Genomic DNA, 20366 nt, shown 5'->3' on the forward strand with positions numbered 1-20366 from the left:
GTAGATCATCACCACCATGAACTTTTAGTCTTTGCAGATAATAATATCTGGCTAACACTGACTCACAGATCAATAGTTTCATAATTCTTCTACTTGTCTCATTTCAAGTGCTGCAAACATTTAATGTAAATGAGACCTAGAAGGAAAATTGAGGTGGGTTGTTGTTATTGTTTTTTAAAGATACCCTGGTCACAGAGATACAAAACTTTAATTATATCAAATAGCATCAGAAGAAGGTAACTAGGTGGTATAGTGGATATTGTGCTAGGTCTATATTAAGGAAGATTCATCTTCCTGAATTTATATCCAGCCTCAGACTTTAGCTCTGTGACCCTGAAGAAGTCACTTTACCCCGTTTGTCTCAGTTTCCTCATCTGTAAAATGAGCTAGAGAAGGAAATGGCCACTGCACTCCAGCATTTCTGCCAAGAAAACCTGAAAATGGAGTCATGAAGAATTGAACAAAATGACTGAACAAAGCATCAGAAGAATACACCAAAGAGAATGAACTCCTGCTCCCTCATCTGCTGAAGAGCAATTGCTTCTGGGTCCAGTATCAAGACTGTGACTTCCTTTTCCTTCCTTCATTGAATATGTATTTCCTAAAGAAATGTAAAGACATGCTGCTAGAATATTCTCTTCTCTCCTCAAACCCCCTACTTCACCACCACTGCCTCTTCACTGAGGACCTTACTTTCTTGAACGTAAGTCTGACCATGTCACTCCCCTCCTCAAACTTCAGTGACTCCCTAGTGCCTTTAAGAGAATTCCTTTGTATGGCTTTTGAAGTCTTTCCCTAGCATTGTCCCAGTCTTTGTTTCCAACACTTTTACGTATTATATCTTTTCCCAGACTCTTCAGTTCATTCAGACTGTACCTTGCACAAAACACCGAGAATCACAGAACTGGAGAGTTGCTAGAGTCCTCAGGAGCCATCTAGTCCAACCCCATCTCTTGTGTCCATGCTTTTGTACTGCTATTCCCCATGCCTGGAATTTGCTCCCTCCTCACCTCCTCCACTCTGTAGAATCCAGTCTCCTTCAAAGCCCAATTCAAGAATTCAAAATGTGGGTTTTAAAATATTGTGGCTGGGGGAACTGCATCCCCCAGTGTGCCCCAGGGGTCCCCCCTACTTCCTGGCATGGGACTGGTCTGGAATTGGACTGGTCTGGAATTGGACTGATCCCCTGCTAGGAAGGCACCACACCCTCTACTTACTGGTGTGGGATTGGTCTATATAAGGACCAATTCCCCACCAAGGAGGGAACTTTGAGAAGATTCAGGGTTTAGTGCGGTTTGTTAATTTCAGGAAGGAGAAACTCCAGATTTATGTTTTTTAATTAAAGTTTGTCAGATGTAAGATAAAGAGTTTGTTTTTTTCTTCATTCACCCATGTGAAATTTTTTCTGATTCTTCCCCGCAGTCAATATCTGATCTCTTTTCCCTAATACCCTCATATTTATTTGGGGAACATTTTGTATAAGACTACATGCTTTTCTCCATCCTCACCTCCCAACTAAAGATCTTACAGGACATACCCTATTTGGTTTTTGCCTTTGTATGCATGGTACATCGTCCGCCCTTATAATTAGCTTTCAAATCGGATAGAATTGCTAGACATCCTGTGATAGGAGTGGAATGTTCTATTTTAGTTCAAGGCAGCCCTAAGAGATCCAGCCTACCTTTGGATTGTGCTTGCCAGTGAGGACTTCTGTTATAATTGTCCAGTTCTGGAGAGTGGGGTTTGGACACACTGGGCCACGGTTGGCCTAGCAGGTCCCTCACTAAGCTGGAGCCTTATTCCCCTTCAAATTCAGGCCTATATCCCTAGGGCTGATCTTGAACTTAAAAGAGGTTTAATATGGGAGTGACCATTGCTGATATTTCCTTTTTGTGAAACTGGAGACATCCCTTAATCTGTCATATCTATAGTTGTAGAAATTGATTATTACTCAGTTGAATAGTATTTCCCATCAGCTTACAACGTAAACCTGACATTAAAATTTCAAGGTTGTTTTATTTTCATTTCTGACTAATTTTTTTCAATGAATGGTCTGGCTGATAATTTTTGTTGTTGTTGTTTCCCAGTGTTTCCCTCTGTTATCTACTGTCAGGTAGCTGATGTTCCCTAAAGAAACATTTGCATGCTCTGGGGAGTTTTGCTATTTAAAGGAACACTGGAAATGCTTTTTTAGTCAAGGATCCCTCTAATGTTTATCATATGAATTCAGAAATTAGCTTTCCCTTTAAGGGGGGAGGGGGAGAGTCACACCTGCACCTTTAATTCCAGGCTGCTTTGCTGCAGTATTCCATCAGCAAGTCCCATACAGAGACTGCAGCTGGTCCAGAATCCTGCAGGCCTCCCACCAGCTCCATGCCACACCTGGAACACTTCATCTTCTATCATGGTTGCTGACCCAACATAAGCTCTAATTTAGGTCCTCAGCCTTATTTGGGACACTCTTGAGAACTAATAACATTCATACTTCATGTGTGTGTTTTATCTGATCTAACACTGGCCCACGTACGTTAATCTAGAAGGCAATTTTATTGGTCATTGGCCCTTCACTGTGAAGGCCTTGAAGAAGAATCATAGACTATAAGACCTGGAAAAACCTTAGAGGTCATCTAGTCTGATTCATTCATTTTACAGATGAGGAAACTGAGGCCCATAAAAATTAAATGATTTACACAAGATCACTCAGAATGGAGACAAAGACTAATATCTGACTCCCAGTCTACCTTACCTGAGGTGTCATGGCATTTAAGGGAGGCATAAATTCATGTTTTATATAATGTTTTAAAGCTTATAAAGTGCTTTCCTCTCAGCCACTTTGTGTCAGGTAAAATATCATCATCCTCAAAGCTCAGAGAGATGAATTGCTTCATCCTTAATTGCACAATTTATAAGTCCTAAAACTGGAATTCACACTGAGATCATCTGGCTCCAAATTCAGTGTTCTTTTTGTCAGTACCACATTTCCTCTTGTGTTCCTGGGCTAAATGGTCAAGCACATTGGATGCCTAGTCAAAAGATTTGGCTTTATAGCCTGAGTGTGCCACTTATTTAACCTTACACGAGCCACAATATCTCTGACAGTTTTCTCACATATATAATAACAACAACAGTAATAACACCTAACATTTATATAACTCTTTAAGATTTACAAAGTGCTTTACAAAGATTATCCCATTTTATCTTTACAGCAGTCCTAGCAGGTAGATACTATTATCTTTTTACAGATAAAGAAACTGAGGCATATACAAAGGTTTAGTGATTTGGCTAAGTGCAAACAGCTAGTAAGTGTCTGAGGCCATATTTAAATGCTTGTTTTCCTGACTCTAGGTTCAGAGCTCGCTGCACTGTGCCACTTGGCCAGAAGGCATGAAGGTCAAATGAAATAATGTGCAGAAGTACTTTATAATCATAAATATTATGTAAAAATCAGCTCCTTTTATTTTCATGTGTAATTGCTAATTTGCCTAATGGAGCCAGAGGTTAAATTCTTTTCAAGAAGAATTTATTAATAAAGTACCCTCTGTGTATTAGAAGGGCTAGTTGTTGGGGATACAAAGACCAAATGAAATAGTTCCTACCCTCAACAAATGTAAGATCACATGTAGATAGAAATTCATACAAAATAATTTCAGAGTGGAATGGGATAAGTCTAATACAAAGGGGAATTTTTCAACAATAGAACCAGGGTTGTAGAGGGCACAATTAAAAGATGAGGTAGAGTGATGAAGAGAGGGGCAGACAGAGAGGTATGAGAGAGTGGAGAATAGTGTCTTGGTAAAGGTTCTTCTATCTAGGCAGCCTACAACTCAGAATCACAGAAGCTTTGAGTGAAGCCACAGGGCAATAGGGTGATACTGATTTGATTATTAAATTCTTAGTTCTAAGTGGAAAGATGAAGGTAGAGATAGATAAGCACACACTAGCAGTTGGGAGTCATGGAGAGATGGCAGGATAATATGAAGGTTGATCTGGGGCCCACTATTTGAGTGTCAAGGCATACCTACACTACAGAAATGCTCTCCCTTGTGATGAATCCCAAAGCTAAGCAGATTAATTTTGGGTAAGGACAAGGTCTCTGGAGGTTAGAAGGTTGCCAGCAAGATACTTGGACTGGCTTGGCCCTGGCATCCTGAAAGTATATAGCTGTACAAATAAGGTATATAAATAATTGGAAAGTTAACCTCAATATCAGTAGAGTGCCTTGACTATATTGGGTGCTTAATAAATGTTTGTTTCACCACTAAATCTAATCATTTAATCAAAATCTTTTCTTAGGATGACAACTGTAGCAGACTTCTGAGATAACCCTAACTATACCAACTTCATGTTTCCTACCCAAAACATAGCCACTTGGACAGAATCCAAACTGATGCTCTCAGGAGATAATTCAGCAAGCAGCCATCTGTCATCTGCCTAGCTGTGGGTAACCCATCAGCCACATCCCTTCAGAAATTCCTCCTAGAAATTCAGAAGAACATATCAGTTGAGTTAGATTCCATTGCAGAATAAAGTTCTTGGGTCCAGGCAGACTAGAAGACCTTCCACATCACAGACTGCTTTGGGCTATTTGCAGGCATTTGAGATGGGATCTAGAATAACATGATAACTCCTTTCTTTACTAAGTATAGCACACCAAGGAAGAGGGAAGGGAAAGGAAAAGCGAAAACAAGTAGATGTCATTGGAATAAAGATGGCTTTGTTCTATACGAGTGATTGTGAACCTTTTAGAGACTGAGGGTCCAAACTGCAACCCTCATGCCACATGTGAGCTGCCCCCTTACCCAAGACAGGGGAGGGAAGAAGTGTTGCCATTGGGCTGCTGGGTAGAGGGGCAGTTAATCTGAGAAATGTCCTCAGGCATGGTGGAGATAGGGAGGAGAGCAGCTCCCTCTGGCATGTGTGCCATAGGTTCACCAACACAGTTCTAGACAATTAATCATGTGGTACTACTTCTAGTCACTCAAACTCAAACCACCTTTCCCTCTTCCTTAAGGTTCCCACTCAGTCAACTCCCCATCAAGTCTACCAAATCTACTTCTACAACCTTTCATATACACTCCATCTCATATCATCTGTTCTTTTGCATGCATAGCCTAATACAGCTGATTTTTACCTCTCCTTGATGAGGGTAATGGCCTTCAGTTTGGACTTGCTGCTTTTAGTGTTTACCTTCTCCAACCCAGTCGCCAAAATAATCTTCTTAAGAACAAAATCTGATCTTGTCACTCCTGATACGAAATCTTGGGTGTCTTGGGTAGCATTGTTTGTAGAATAAATAATAGCCAACATTTATATAGTGCTTTAACATTTTCAAAGAGCTTTTGTAAATATCTCATTTTATCACCTCCAAAATCCTGGGCTGTAGATATTGTTGTTATTATTGTTGTTGTTGTCATTTTGTAGATGAGGAATCTGAGGTAGACTGTGCCTAGACCTGCCTAGATTTAGCAGTTGAGAAATCATGGTTGACCTTAGAAGTCTCATTAAAAATGTGGAATTGAAAGCCAGGATAAAAGGAACTGAAGAGTGAGTAGCCAGGAAGCAGAACCAGGGAATGTGGACCACTCTTTTTAGAGTGAAGATTCTTTACCTAAGGTTAAATCAACTTAAAAAAATTTAATAACTATGGCAATATAATTTATTCCCTTTGTAACCCTATTCATTTAATGCATTTTGAAACATTCTGAGAATGGGTTCATAAACTTCCTAGACATTTTAGAACCTCTTTTCTAAAAGTTAAGAAATTAAGAGGAGAAATTTAGGATGATAATTTGAGGGAGTGAAAGGATTCAGGAAAGGGCATTTTGTTTGTTTTCTTAAGGAAAGGTAAATGCCAAGGGGGGAAAAAGTCAATACAAAGGAAAAGAAAGGAGATTTATAGAATCTAGAGCTGGGAGTTTTTAGTCCCAATCCCTTATTTTACAAGTGAGGTGAATGAGGCTCAAACAAGGACCTGGAGAGAGGGGGAGACAGAGAGAGGGAGAGAAGAAGAGGAGAGGAAGGAGAGAGAGAGAGAGAGAGAGAGAGAGAGAGAGAGAGAGAGAGAGAGAGAGAGAGAGAGAGAGAGAGAGAGAGATCAATGAAGGAGACAAGAGGGGTTGGAATCAACACACAAATAAAAGAATTATCCTGGGCAAGAGAGAGTGTGTCTCATCCTTTGAAATTGGAGCAAAAGAGAAGAGGATATGTAATAACATAGAAAGAGTTTGAAGTGTGACAAATGGTAGATGAGGGAGTTCCTAATCAGTGGCCTCAGTCTTTGTTGCCCAATCATTTCTGACTCTTTGTGACCCCATTTTGAAGTTTTCTTGGCAGACAGAGTAGTTTGCCATTTTCTTCTGTAGCTCATTTTACAGATGAGGAAACTGGGCTAAACAGGGTTCAGTGATTTGCCCAGGGTCACACAGTTACTAAGTGTCTGAGATCAAATTTGAACTCAGATCTTCCTGATTCCAGACCAGGCATTCTATTCACTGGACCACTGAGCTGCTTATCTTTCCATTTACTCCAAGAGGGGATTGAGGGTGAAGTGAAGGAATTGAGGAGACAGGAGATTTGGATCAGCCAAAACTGACAGTGTGATAGGGAGTGTCTATACTCACATTACCCATTTCAGGCTCTCATCATCTCTTCTTTGTACTATGACAATAATTAACTGGTTTCCCTTCCTCTAGTCCCTCCTCTTTACAATGAATACTCCATACCGCTACCAAATTGACATTTTAAAAATGCAGATCTGATTATATTAATCTCTTATTTTTTTAAATCTATGAATCTTTATTCTAGTTTATTTTACATTATTGAATTCAATTTAACCATGACAGACCTAGCTCTTCAGAAATATTTGAGACAAAAGCTCAATTGTATAACCACTAGATTTACATATTGCTTATATCATTTAGGATTTGAAATATATTTACTCATTTATTTTTATTAATATCTTATTTTTTTTAAATCTACAGTGGTTCCCTATTGCCTTTAGAATAAAATAAAACCCTTGGTCTGGGACTTAAAACCCCTCTCCATAATGTCTACAACTTATTTCTCTAATCTCGTTTCATGTTATTCCCTTCCAGGAATTGCCCAAGGTATCTACTTCTCTCTAACCTTGGTGTCTTCAACTATTTCATACTGAACTATGGATAATACTCTGAAACACTTCAAGATGGTCTAAAGGTGAGTCTACATGTAAACTGGAAATAGTGAAGTCTAGCTAGAGGTAGCATTAGTAATACTCTCCCACCTGTCCTCTTCCCTTCCATTCAAATTAGTCTGTGAGTTCTTCTCCATATATAACATTCCATCTGCCACCTCCAGGCCTTTGCACAGGTGTCCCCATGCCTGAAATGAACTGATTTCCATTAGCCCTGTACAATTTCAAATTTCCTTCAAAGCAAAGTTCGGGGACCACAAGTCTTTTTGTGATCCTACCTGGTTTTTAGCTCTTTCTCCATCTTGAAATGATTTTACATTACATTGTACTTACTTCTCTATTTCCTTGGTACATTTTGTATTTTCAGAGTAGAAAATTAGCTCCTTGAGGGTACAGACTGTTTGCTTTTTATCTCCATATGTCCAGCCCTGAGCACTCTGCCTGGAATATAGTAGGCACTTAATTAATGCTTATAGAATCTAGTTAATCAGAGATGAATGAATTAATGCACACTGATGAGGGCTGGAGTGACATTAATAGGATGCATGTGTGCTGGACCCAGTCCATTCAAGCTGAGCAGCACAACTAGAGACAGTGAAGAATTTGGATAGTTTAAGTTTGGGTTCTTTTCCTTTGTTCCAGAATGAAACCGAAGAGATACTCCAAATCGATGTTATATTGGATTGAGAAATGTGGATAGAGTCTCAAGTCCTAAGAGAATAATATTGCTGAATTGCAGCTGTTAGACCCTGGCTTTAGTACAAATTAATGAGCATTCTCCTCAAGTGGCTTTCTAATGACCTCAGGGCACGATGGCTTGGACCGTTATTGGACTTTATATACTCTGAAAGACAAAGATTTGGAGAAAAGCAGGAAGGACAGTTTTCTCCCTATTAGGAAGCAAAACATTTCACGTTGCCAGACCAGCTGACCTGCAAGGGGGTAGCTCGATGTCTGTCAGCAGTCGGAGGGCACATCAAGTTCTCTGTGTCCTAAGTTCTTCTCTTTCCATTGGCTGAGCACTGGCTGAATCCTGAGCATCTCTAACCAGATGGACAGATTGGAGAGCCAGACTCCTCGTTGCATTCTCTGCTCTAAAAATTCTCTCGGCTCCATTTGGACACACCAAGCAGGCTCTGATAGAAAGCCAAAGTGGGTCTGACAGTTAAAAAAAAACAAACTACTGCAACTCCAAGATCAGATCTATAAGTCTGAGAAGGCAGATCTTGGGCTCCTAAGGGACCAAGGTTTACCCAAAGGGTAGCTTCATGGGTCTCTGTGTGTTGGCTTCTGTGAAAGCATTCCCTCTGCTCCCCCCACTCCCACCCCTCCCTGCACACAAACTGGGCTCCCTCTTCCCTTGCAGTAGCTCAAGAGTAGTGAATAGAGAGCAGACTTGTGGTCAAGAAAACCTGAGTTCAAAATCTATCTCAGACATTTAACTAGGCGACCTTGAACAAGTCACTTTCCCTCTATGGTCTTAATTGTTAATTTAAAAATGAGGGAATGACCACTAATTCTAAGACTCCATGATTCAATGATCCATCATCTTTTTTTTAATCCTTACCTTCTGTTTTAGAATCAATACTAGGTATCAGTTACAGAAGAGTGGTAAGGGGTAGGCAACTGAGGTAAAGTGACTTGTTCAGGGTCACACAGGTAGGACATGTCTGAGATCAAATTTGAACCCAGGACTTCCTGTCTCAACCCATTGAACACTTAGCTGCCTCCTAATTTTAAATCATCTTAAAATGTTTAATGGGAGTGCCCATTGTTCCTTAGGGATTGTTAGGACCCTCAGGATAGGAAATAAGGACCTGTTCAAGGGGAAGAACTGGGAATAGTGGAGTAAATGTTGAAGAGAACCAGATTTCAGAGTGATTGAAAACCTGAGTTATCTGGTTGGGCTGTCTACACTATCCCAAAACACCAGTTAGATGCCAGATCTCCACCTCCTTTTATGCGGTGTGACTCAGTCTGAGTGTGTCCTCAGAATTTTTGTCATTTTCATGGGAGTTGAATAAAAATCTCAAGTCTGTTGGCTCCCACCCAGCAAAAAGCATCGTCCCTTAACTGGCATTTAAGCAGAGCTGTCCTTAAAGCATCCTCTGCACAGCCAGTGTTGGTGAGAAATTGGTTCCTCTGTGAATGACAGCTGACAGGCTGCTCACTGAGAGTGTGCAGTCATTCTGAAATAGAATGGTCACATGCCACCATTTCTATTAAATCATATGATGATGTTTTAGATACTGGCTCCCTTTTGTTTGAACAAGGTCAGACAGTTCATTCATTTTATAAATAAACAAAAACGTATACTCATGTTGCTAATACTATGAATATTAGTATTAAATTTTATTTATTATTGTAATTTTAAATAAGCATCTACTTTATGCCAGGTACTGTGAAATATGGTTAAAAATATTATTTAAGGGATAGCTGGGTGATTCAGTGGATTGAGACCCAGGCTTAGAGACCGGAGGTCCTAGGTTCAAATCTGGCCTCAGACACTTCCTAGCTGTGTGACCCTGGGCAAGTCACTTAACCCCCATTGCCTAGCCCTTACCACTCTTTTGCCTTGGAACAAAGTACTGATTCTAAGATGGAAGGTAAGGCTTAAAAACAAACAAATAGACAAAAATATTATTTCAGGGCCAGCTAGATGGCAGTGGGTAGAGAGTCTCCAGGTCTGGATGTCCTGCATTCAAATCTGGCCTCAGACACTTACTAGCTGTGTGAGCCAGGGCAAATCACTTAACCCTCATCACCTAGCCTTTGTGGCTCTTCTGCCTTGGAACTGATACTTAGTATCAATTCTAAGATGGAAGGTAATGGTTTTAAATATATATAGAGAGAATAAATATTACACAAAATGATCTACATTTATATATGTATAAACACAATATGTAACATAGAAATACAATGTATAATATAAACATGATATATATAATATAGAAACAATGTATAATATAGAAACACAACATATAATATGTAAATGCTATAGATAATATATAAACACAATAGATAATATATAAACACTATCTATCTCTAATCTGTCTGTCTATCTATCTATCTGTCTACCTATCTATCTGTCTGTCTGTCTGTCTTTCTCTTTATCACATCTCATTTGATCCCCACAACAGCCTTGGGAGGTAGGTGCTTTCATTAGCCTTGGAAATTGAGGCAGAAAGAGATCAAGAAATCTCTAAAGCATTTAAGTGCCTACCCAGAGTCACAAAGCTCATAATTGTCTGAGACCAGTTTTGAACTCAGGTCTTCCTGGCTCTAAATCCAAGGCTCTGCCCACTGTGCTACTCGGCTGCAGCTATGCCACTAAGCTGTCCCTATGAGACACAGAGAAGTGATGTAATGGTTCATAGGAAAAAAAGGTTATATAGTGAATAATGGAAAAAAATGAAGATTTTGGGGAAAAGATAATGTGCCCTATGTGGGGATGACTCTGGGATTATCTGATTTGAGATGTTCAATAGAGAGTCAGTGATGTGGGTCTGAAAGTCAAGAGATAGCTTAATAACGAGAGCTAGATTTGGAGTTAAGAAGAACTGAGTTTGAATCCTACCTCAGATACCTATTAACTTTGCCTCAGTTTCCTCATGTATAAAATGGAAGTGATGATAGCACCCGTTTCCCAGGGTGGTTGTGAGGATCAAATGAGATAATATACATAAATTCACTTTTTATGCCAAAAAGGGCAATATCAGTGATAATGATTTTTGCTATTATTATAAATTCAAATGGCTGTCTCCATGACCTCCCAAAAAGAATTCAGTGTCATCAATGCTCATGATATTTACAGTTCTGACTCATAGGAACTTATATTGTTCCCTTTTTTATACATAAGGAAGCTAATAAAATGGTTGGAATTAGGTGGGCCTATAAGAGAAAGGGCACTGGAATGGAGTCAGCTATGTGAGTTTGGATAAGCCATTTACCCATTTTTAGCCTCAGTTTTCTCATCTGTGAAATGAGACTGGTTTTCAGATGTTTCAATTGTGTCCAACTCTTCATGACCCTATTTTGGGATTTTCTTAGCAAAGAAAAAGCAAAAAAGGGTACATCAGGTGTGTTTGAAGAGATCAATCAGTATAATTAATTTTTAAAATTGGTAAAAATTACTTAGGAGTAGATTTATGAAGTTTTTAGAACTGAGAAATAACTTAGATCACTTCATCCAACCTTCCCATTTTACAGATAAGGAAACTGAGAACCAGAGAGGTCATGACTTTCACAACATTAGGTCTTGTGCTCTCTAAAGACTTTCTCTTCCTTAGAGCACAGAGCTTGAGAAGAGAGTCCAAGTCACTTGCTAGAAGTGACAAATCCTCTAAAGCAAGCTTTCAAACCATTCTGTGTGTTATCTTGAACTCTGTTAGTAATTTGATAATGTCTACGGACCTTTTTCAGAATAATCGTTTGTTTCTTACATGCACAACTGGAGGAAAAGCTAAATTTAGCTAAAAGTTAGTAAAAGGTTACTTTTTTTTCCCTATCCAAGTTCACAATCTCCTGAAATTTATCCACGGGTGGCTTAGGGATATACAGACCCCTTAAAAACCTCTGCTTTGGGGCTAAGTTGCTGCCTTCGTTTACTTAACACTAATGATGATACAGCATTATTTTGGCTTCCAAAAGAATGGGGAGGAAATTAGGAACAAAAATAATTTGAATCTGTCTTCACGTTCATCATGCGATCCTTCCCAATTAGGACTGGTTATTGCTCAAAACCTAGAGCTCACTCTCTAATTAGATTATTTGCTGTCTCCAGCCTAGATTGTCTGGCAGTAAAAAATCAACCACTGAATGAGAGAGAGAGATGCGCTCATGAATGTCCAAAGTGGCCATAGTGAAGTGTATCTGCACTAATGCTATCTTTTGGTCTTCACATTTCAGATTTGCTCTCCCCAGGCTACAGAAAAACTATATACCCATACATCTATTTAATAGACACATTTATGTATGGATACATATGTGTATGGATATGCATATTTTATAAATATATGTGTATGCATGTATATTTGTGTGCATCGAATTACCTAATTATATCTAGTTTTAACATTTTTTATTTAAGTACTTTTCCATGTACTTTCCCTCCCCTCCCCCCCAGAGCCAACAAGTGATTCCACTGGGTTATACATATATTATCACTCAATACCTATTTCCATATTATTCATTTTTGTAATAATCTTTTAAAAACCCAAACTCCCATCCTATACCCATATAAACAAGTGAAAAGTCAAATGTTTTCCTTCTGTGTTTCTATTCCCATAGTTCTTTCTCTCAATGTGGATAGCATTTCTTTTCATACATCCCTTGGGTTTATCCGGGATCCATGCATGGCTATCAGTAATAAAGTCAATCACATTTGATCATCCCACAATGTTTCAGTCTCTGTGTACAATGTTCTCCTGGTTCTGCTGATTTCACTCCACCTCAGTTCATGGAGATCGTTCCAGCTTGTATGGAAATCAAGCGGTTTACCATTCCTTATAGTGCAATAGTATTCCATCACCATCAGATACCACAATTTGTTCAACCATTCCCCAGTTGAGGGACACTCCTTCATTTTCCATTTTTTTTTGCCACCACAAAGGGTGCAGCTATGAATATTTTTGTATAAACATTTTTCATTATTATTATTATTCATTATTATCTCTTTGGGGGCACAAAAATAGTGCTATTGCTAGATCCAAAGACAGTTATTCTATTAAAGCCCTTTGGGCGTAATTCCAAATTGCCTTCCAGAATAGTTGGATTACTTCACAACTCCACCAGCAATGCATTAATGTCCCAATTTTTCCACATCCCCTCCAACATTCATTATTTTCCTTTACTTTCATATTGGCCAATCTGCTTACCTAATTATATCTAAATTTCTTAATTTGGGAAATGTTTTAAGATGCTTTATGTAGTTTATACAGTGAAAAACAGATCTCTCTGCAGAAGGTATTTGTAGATGTGATTTCCTTTAATGACACTTTGTTTGGAAACTTTCTACTAAAGCTTCCTGAATTGCTTTGTTAGTTATCTACATTTATGCCTAAAAAATAACTATCCATTTATAGGGATAGGATGTAAACATGAGATTTCATGAAGATAGACAGGGAACAATTGGGTGAGGAAACTCCATCCACCAATATAGGTCAACACTTGCTCTGCAACTGGTTACAGTGAAGAAGATGATTGATGGTGATGAAGATGATTATGATGATGGTGGTGGTCATGGTGATGAAGATGTGATGATGATGATGGGGATGGGGATGATGAAAATGTGATGGTGATGGCAATGATGGTAATGGTGATGATGATGATGATAGCTAACATTTATGTAGCACCTCCTATGTGCCAAATACTTTACAAATGTCTCATCTGATACTTGCAACCACCCTAGTAGTTGGGTATTATTATTATTCTCAGTTTAAAGTTTAGAAAACAGAGGCAAACAAGGTGACTTGTCCAGGGTCACATAACATGCAAGTATCTTAAGGCTAGATTTGATCTCAGGTCTTCCTTTGAAGACTTCTTAGAAAAAATTCTTAGAGAGTTGCCTATGACATCTTAGATTTGGAAGATCAAGTTACTTATCCAGGGTCATATAGCCAGAATGTTTCCTAGGTTAGATTTAACCACAGATATTTCTGATTCTCAATAGTCTATACCACTCTGCCTTTCAAGGTGCTTTCCATACATTATCTTATTTGAGCTTTGCAACAAAGCTGAGAAATAGATGATACAAGTATCTCCATTTTATAGGTGATAATCCTCAGGCTGAGGGAGGTTTGGTAAACTGTCCAGAGTCATACATCATACAGTAATGATCAAAGGTGGGCTCTGAATTCAGCTCTCAGTGGACTTCAGGTTTGGCATTCTATTACATTATTCTGCCTTTACTACCCTACAAACATCTCAAGGTCAAAAATTGTATTTTATTTAAATTTTGTATCTTCTCTAGCATCTAGTACAATGCTATGGATACAACAAGCATTTAATACACAATAGATGAATTTGAATTTAACTGATTATAGTGTATATCCAATCTTGAACATAGATATTCCAAGTTCAAAATTGTTCTCAAAGCTCTCCAAAACATGTTTATTTTTGTTGTTAAAGAATCATTTCAGTTGTGTCTGACTCTTTGTGACCTCTATTTGGGGTTTTCTTAGCAAAGATACTGGCGTGGCTTGCCCTTTCCTTCTCTAGATCGGTTTACAGTTGAGGAAATTGAGGCAAACAGAATAAAGTGATTTGTCAAGGGTCACAGAACTAGTAAGTGTCTGAGGCCAAATTTGAACTTAGGAAAATGAGTCTTCTTGACTTCAGGCCTGGCATTCTATCCACTTTGCCACATAGCTTATCCAAAGTGAATATGGGATGCTCTCAGTGGAGATGGTCCTTCTAAAGAAAAAAAATATGAAGATTGGTTTTATTCTTAGCAATATATTTTTATGTTAACTGCAAAGAGAAGACACCTGGCGCAGCACTCTTCTCTGTATAATGAGGAAGAGTCTCCAAAAATGGAACTTATGCTATGACTGCATCTTCTAATATCCTTTATCTACTATAAGATTCTTTCATAGACGGTACATCTTTATGATAACAGATAGGATGAGAGTTGTGGGTAGCCAACACTCTTCCTTCACAAGAACCAAACTAGTTGGGAATCCAATGTGATAAAGAACACTGATTTTGAAGTCAGAGGATCTGGGTTCAAATACTGATCACTATCTTGTTTGACCTTGGCAAGGCACTTATTTGGTGTCTCATTGCCTCCCTCAGTTTCCCCATCTGTAAATTTAGGTGGTTGGATGAGGTGGCCTCTAAAATCCTCTGAAGTCTGAAACTTACCTATAGAATCATAGGATATTGGTTGGAAGTGGCACGAACATCAGAGCCCCTTTAACCTACATGAAATTAAAGACAGAAAATGGTGGAGGGATATCTTTTAAAGTCAATGAAATAGAGACTTGCTTAATTATCATTGCTAAAAAAATATGACTGCTGAAAGGTGAAAACTAATTTCTAAGAATCTACATAGGCCCACAGGTTTCAAATTCAATATGCATAATCAGAAGAAAATTTCCTCTGGGAAATAAATATCTTATTGATATTTTTTCTGAGCCAGTCAGAATTGTTGAATGGGATAAACTGGAGGCCTTGTCAAAAGTACCTTTACCTTCAACATAGGAGGGTGATTGAATTACAGAGAATGTTACTCCTATGCTTATTTCCTCTTATTGTTACTAATTCTTTTGCCCAGAGCAAACCAAAGCACCAACGTGTAAACGAGTAAACTATGGTTTGAGAGGATGATGAAGTCACTCAGAGCTTTCAGATTTTTCTTAGTCACATTAGGCAGTGGCACCTTATTTATATTCACTCCCACAAAGCTTCCCACCAGGCAGCACCAGCACCGTACATAAATTTAGGTGGTTGGTCTGGCATTGATAAGTTAAGCAGCCAAAAGCACAAACCAAGGAAGTAACAGGAGCATAGTAAAAATGTACATGGGGAACAGCCTCAGAATACGAAACCAGGAGGAAGAGAGAGGGAGCCTTGGTAATTATGAACACAAACTCATCCCACTCATTGCCACATCATTCAAAGTCATGTTTTTCCCCAGAGTGACTTGATGGCTCCCGCCATGTCACCATATGGTTCACTTCTCTCCTCTAGTGGGGAGGAGGAGCTCCTCGTGAAGGTGAATTCCTTGCACGAATGGCGCCTTGCTAGTGGAAGTTGGAGGCAGATGGTTTTTCAAATTAGATTCCGAGATCTGATGAATGACTGCCCCCACAGACTTCTGTACCAATATTGTTCCAGCCACCTTCTCCCCACTGCAAATCTGCTCTCCAATGAATCCCAGAAAAGTGTTCACAGAGCACAGAAATGCAAATGACTCTCCAAGGAAGACTAGGAGCAAAAGTCAAATAACTTTATCTTCTTATCTATTGCCCTATTAAGGAGAGCAGAGAAGGGAATTGTCAGTATTAGAAATAGAGGTTGGACATTCATGTATAATAAAACTGTACCTTCCCAAAGACTGCTTCCTGAGTAGAAAGCACTTAAGAAGGAGAAGTTGTTCTATGGAAAATGATGAAGTGAGGATATTTGGTGGTTGTTTTTTTTTTAAACCCTCACCTTCCACCTTAGAATAAATATCGGTTCCAGGGCAGAAGAGTGGTAAGGGGTAGGAAAGGGGGGGGGCGCAAGTGATTTGCTTGGAGGCACAGTTAGGAAGTGTCTGAGGCCAGCTTTGAACCCAGGACCTCCTGTCTCTAGGTCTGCAGAGCTCTCAATTCACTAAGCCACCCAGCTGCCCCCAGGATATTTGTTTTTAAAGAATCTTTGAAGATAGCTTTGGGGATGCCCATTTTGGTTCTAATTGGCCATCCTTCCCTAAGGCACTGGGTACCTTGGTGCTCCTCCCCACAATCCTCTGTTCCTATATAGCCTCCAATGAAGTCTCCATCTTCAGGTGTGTCCCATGCCATGTGCCTTTCTTGACCTCATCCTCATCAAAATTAAACTTCTCTATGTTCTGCTGTCTCAGGACTTAGTTGATAAACAAATCAGAGCTAAGGTAGATAATGCATTTGAGTTTTATCCATAATATCTGAGACTCCCACCTGACTCATCCCAATTTGTAAATATAATACTTTTCTTTGGCTATCATCTTTTCTCAAATGATATCATTGTATTTTGCCAGAGACCTTCTTTGCCTGGCTGATGATAAGTATGGTGCAGCTAGGTGATGCAGTAGATAAAGCATCAGGCTTGAAGTGAGGAAGTCTTGCCTTCCTGAGTTCAAATCTGGTCTGACATATGTCCTAGCTGTGTGGCCCTGGGCAAGTCACTTAACTCTGCTTCAGTTCCTCATCTGTAAAATGAGCTGGAAAAGGAAATGGCAAACTATTCTAGTATCTCTGCCAAGAAAACCCCAACTAGGATCATAAAGAGTTGGACATGAGTGAAAAGATTGAACGATAACAACAATAATAAATATAGTGAATATACCACAGCAGTCCAATGGGGAATAGCATAGTGACTGGCATATAGTAGGTACTTAATAAATGTTTATTGAATTAAACATTTGGTAGAAAGGGAAGAAAACCATTTGGGACCCCTTAAAAGTACATCATGCAGTGGCTCTCTATTTGTTTTCAGATGGGAAGGAAGACAGATAAATAGAAAAATTGAATAGGTAGAATACAATACTATTAGAAAATGCACCTAAAACTTGAGAAGTTCTGAGGAAAAGGTGATATTGGTTAATGGATCTTCCCAGGCAAAGGAATAGTGCCACTCCTCACTTTATTTCCTTTGTGATGAGTATAGAATCATAGGGTGTTTGGAAGTCTGAGGGACCTTAGACTAAATTTATTGGTTCCAACCTCCTTATTTTAGGAAGTAAGGCCATTTCTGAAAAATGTATGTTGCCTTTCCCAGATGGATCCTAGCTTCTGGTTTTCTCTTGGGGATATGTTAGGGTTACTAAAGGCAATTGAAATTCCCTCCGCTTTCAGCTAAACATCATTATTCCATGAAAATATCAGTCAGACTAGCAAAAAATAAAAATGAATCTTATACTTAGAAATGAGAATGGACCAAAAAAGAAAGGGAATTTTGAAAGTGAAGAGTTTGGTAAATATTTTCACCACTTCTAAGATTGGAACCATCTTATCTGCCCCCCCACCCTTTTCTCTGTCCTCACTTATTTTCTTTTTTCCTCCCTTTTTTCCTTTCTTCCTTTTATCCATTCTTTCAAACCTTTAACTTCTGTCTTAGAATCAATACTAAATATCAGTTCCAAGGCAGAAGAGTGGTAAAGGGCTAGGCAACTGGGGTTAAGTGACTTGCCTAGGGTAAAACAGCTAGGAAGAGTCTGAGGTCAGATTTGAACCTGGTACTTCTGGTCTCTAGACCTGGTGTTCTATTCACTAGCCACTTAGCTACCCCAATTCTCATTTTCACTGAAAAGCAAGTAGATATTCCTTATTAATCTCAATTCCCCTAGTAATAGGGGAGAAGAAAATTAAATATAGAGTGAAATCCACATGTAACTAAAAAAAATCTCATGTTTAGTTTTAACTTTCTCGTTCATTTTAATCAAAGCAACTACAAGCAGTGAGGAGCAAAATTTTTCCTCTTCTGCCTCACCTGTAACCTGGAGGTTATTATAGAGAAACCTTCAAAAGATGGGCAGACAGGCAAAAAGAGAGGGAGAAATAAGGAATCACTATAATCCACAAATTGGCTAATTAATTCTGATTCTTTACTCTGTTAATATATATGATAGTCAAACAGATGAAGAGGCAAGGAAACCTATACTTTCAACTCCCCTCTCTCTAAATACATAAATATAAATGTATATGTGTATATACATATATGCATATAAATCTGTCTTCATGCATAACATTTCCCCATTAAGGAAAGAGGCAGAGACTATGCCCAGTTAAAGAAACTCCCTTTATCAAAGTAGGTTGTCATCTTTTTAAAAAAAATACATATGTGTTATATGTTTTATTCAGTCCAAATCCACCTTCTTACCTTCCCACTCCAATTTCCTCAATTGAAAATAAGAAAAAAATAAATCTATTATAAACTGTTTTGATCAAAAGATCAAAACAACTTTTCACATTAGCCATGTGCAAAAAAAAAATAAATTGTTTCATTCTGTACTGAGTCCTTTATCAGGAGATGGGTGACATGTTTTATCATTAGCCCTCTGTGATCATTGTGGGTCATTACACTGATAAGATATCAGCCCAATAATATTTCATTACATTTATTTACCATAACTTGTTCATCATTTCCCCAATTTATGGGCAACCTCTCAGACCCTCATTCTCTGTCATCTCAAAGAGCTATAAATATTTTTGTGCATCCTCAGAGTTTGTTTTGCTTCAGACTAAACCACTTTTTTAATCTACTCTTTGTCAAATTCTTCCTTTCCTTTCCCTTTTTCTTCCCTGTAGAGTGAATATTATTCCTTCTTTTTGACTAGTTCAGATGGGACTGAGTTTTCCATATTCCCACCCTCACCTCTTCTTTTTTTTATAGACACTTATTTGTTCACACTGATTATGTAAAATAATTTGCCCTAAACTTCTTTTCCTTTCCACTCTAATATATTCCTTGTATTCTTATTCCCCTCTCTTTCCTTTCTTAAAATCATCAGAAAATAACAAAACCACTCCTTTGCCTTATATAACTGAACTTCCTTTATGACCTCTGACTATATTAGAGTTCACAGAGGACCGTCCCTGCTAGTGGGGCTGCCTGCCTCAATTCTTTCCCTATTTCATTCATCCGTCCAAATGATTTTCCTAAACTACAGGTCCAACCATGTCACTCCTCCATTCAATAAACTCCAGTGGCTCCCCATAGTTTCCAGGATTAGATATAAAATACTCTGCCTAGCATCCAAAGCCCGTCATAATCTAGCCTCCTTCTATCTTTCCAGTCTTTTTATAACTTACTCCTTGACCATGTGTTCTTAGATCTAGTCACACTAGCCTTCTGACTGTATCACCAATAAGATTTTCCATTTCTTACCTCCCAGCTCAAGCATTTTCTCTTCCTATCCTCCCAGGTATAGAATGTTCCCCCTCCTCCACTCTACTCCACTCTAAGTCCCAACTAAAATCCTACCTTCTATTAAAAAGCCTAGGGGCAGCTGGGTAGCTCAGTGGATTGAGAGCCAGGCCTAGAGATGGGAGGTCCTAGGTTCAAATATGGCCGCAGACACTTCCCAGCTGTGTGACCCTGGGCAAGTCACTTGACCCCAATTGCCTAGCCCTTACCACTCTTCTGCCTTGGAGCCAATACACAGTATTGACTCCAAGACAGAAGGTAAGGGTTTAAAAAAAAAGCCTTCACTGTCACCTCTTAATTCTAATATCTTCCCTCTTTAATTATTTCCTATTTTTCCTATATATAGCTTGCCTTGTATATATTGTTTGCATGTTGTCTTTCCCATTAGATTGTAAGATCTTTGAAAGTGAGGAATTTTTTTTTTTACCTCTTTATATCCTCACTGCTTAGCACAGTGCCTAGTACCAAGTGGGCACTTAATATAAATTTAATTGACACATATATCACCTCCCCATATTTGAATATAAGCAGTTTATTCTTCCTTGGTCCTTTATCACTAGTCTATTCACATTGACTTTTTTATATT

General features: G+C 38.7%; 1 long non-coding RNA gene across 2 annotated transcripts in view; it reads right to left on the reverse strand.

Annotated features, from left to right (window-relative positions):
* Positions 1-20366, reverse strand: part of LOC103104184 (uncharacterized) — a 75659-nt gene that overhangs the window by 35851 nt on the left and 19442 nt on the right. The window contains exon 2 of one of the 2 annotated variants that reach the window (XR_468138.3): positions 15032-15087. The exons of the other annotated variant lie outside the window; for it this stretch is intronic. This is a non-coding gene — a long non-coding RNA (uncharacterized LOC103104184). The remainder of the gene's footprint in view (positions 1-15031; positions 15088-20366) is intronic. 2 annotated transcript variants of the gene reach the window in all.

Source organism: Monodelphis domestica, chromosome 4 (genome assembly GCF_027887165.1).
Source record: "Monodelphis domestica isolate mMonDom1 chromosome 4, mMonDom1.pri, whole genome shotgun sequence".
Classification (NCBI taxonomy): domain Eukaryota; kingdom Metazoa; phylum Chordata; class Mammalia; order Didelphimorphia; family Didelphidae; genus Monodelphis; species Monodelphis domestica.